Source organism: Trachypithecus francoisi, unplaced genomic scaffold (assembly GCF_009764315.1).
Source record: "Trachypithecus francoisi isolate TF-2019V2 unplaced genomic scaffold, Tfra_2.0 Lachesis_group5, whole genome shotgun sequence".
Taxonomy (NCBI): domain Eukaryota; kingdom Metazoa; phylum Chordata; class Mammalia; order Primates; family Cercopithecidae; genus Trachypithecus; species Trachypithecus francoisi.
Window position 1 is genome coordinate 91,597,840 of NW_022681470.1, and position 1,699 is coordinate 91,599,538.

General features: G+C 46.9%; 1 pseudogene; it reads right to left on the minus strand.

Moving 5' to 3' along the window:
* Positions 1–614: 614 nt before the first annotated feature.
* LOC117075846 lies at positions 615–1,219 on the minus strand (annotated as a pseudogene).
* Positions 1,220–1,699: the final 480 nt, after the last annotated feature.

The following is a 1,699-nucleotide window of genomic DNA, read 5'->3' on the forward strand; positions in this document are numbered from 1 at the left end:
TCAATGGGACTGACTGCCTCTGCTGGAGTTGTTCAGTGTACAACCAGGATGACCCTGTATGGATCACCTAGGAAAAGGGGCAAAGTAATAAACAGCAGGAGCCCTCACCTGGGTGCAGCTATGGAGGATTATTTTTTTTTTTTTACTTTCAACAAATTTTTCATTGTAGTAAAACATAAAATTTACCATCTTAACCATTTAAGTATACAGTTCGGCGGCATTAAAAACATTCACCTTTTTGTGTAACCACCATCACCATCCATCATCCATCTCCTGTTTTTTTTTTTTTTTTTTGTGGAGTTTCACTCTGTCACCTGAGCTAGAGTGCAGTGGCATGACCTTGGCTCACTGCAACCTCTGCCTCCCAGGTTCAGGTGATTCTCCTGCCTCAGCCTCCTAAGTAGCTGGGACTACAGGCACTTGCCACCATGCCTGGCTAATTTTTTTTTTTTTTTTTTTTTTTTGTATTTTAGTAGAGATGAAGCCTCACCATATGGGCCAGGCTGGTTTCTCGAACTCCTGGTCTCAAGCAGTCTGCCCGCCTTAATCTCCCAAAGTGCTGAGATTACAGGCGTGAGCCACCAAGCCCGGCTATCATCTCCTAAACTTTTTCATCTTCCCAAACTGAAACTCTGTGCCTATTAAACAATAACTCCTCATTGTCCCCTCCTCCAGCCCCAGCAAACACCATTCTACTCCTAGACTACTTTCAGACCCAGTTTCTTCTTTCACTTAGTAAAAGACAAGGTCCACTGCTGACTAATGGGATTGTTTCTATATGTGGAGGCCTTCTTGCAAACATGTGATTGAGTTTATTGCAAAGAACGGTAATAGGAAATGAGATTGTAGAAAGAAAAGAGATAGAGACAAAATTGGATGAGGGTTTCATACTGGGTGTCCCATCCACAGGCCTCAGCAACCCTGCCACAGATCTGCCCGATTCTTTCGCATCAAGAAGTTGATCTTGGAGCCATTTCTATGTTGTAGATCTGCCGACACCTTTCATAGCTTTCCCTCTGTCGCTGGCGGCATGGCTTCTCATTATACCGTGGACGTTTAGTGTCCTCAAGGAGCCCATCCATGGTGAGGATTCTGTTTAGGGTCCTGTATGCACCTTCCACATTTCCTTCCTGTACCATCACAGCACTGGCGATGAACTTCAGATGTTTTGCCATGACCTTGGATTTAAATCTCCACTCTGCAGAGCCTGGCACGCTCAGTACCTAGTCGACCCTGGCTATGGAGGATTTTTTTTTTTTTTTTTTTTTTTTTTTTTGAGACGGAGTCTTGCTCTGTCGCCCAGGCTGGAGTGCAGTGGCCGGATCTCAGCTCACTGCAAGCTCCGCCTCCCGGGTTTACGCCATTCTCCTGCCTCAGCCTCCCGAGTAGCTGGGACTACAGGCGCCCGCCACCTCGCCCGGCTAGTTTTTTGTATTTTAGTAGAGACGGGGTTTCACCGTGTTCGCCAGGATGGTCTCGATCTCCTGACCTCGTGATCCGCCCGTCTCGGCCTCCCAAAGTGCTGGGATTACAGGCTTGAGCCACCGCGCCCGGCCGCTATGGAGGATTTTAAGTTGCTTAGAAATGTGTATGTTTGCCTGTTAGTGGGACTGTAAACTAGTTAAACCATTGTGGAAGACAGTGTGGCGATTCCTCAAGGATCTCGAACTAGAAATACCAGTTGACCCAGCCATCCCAG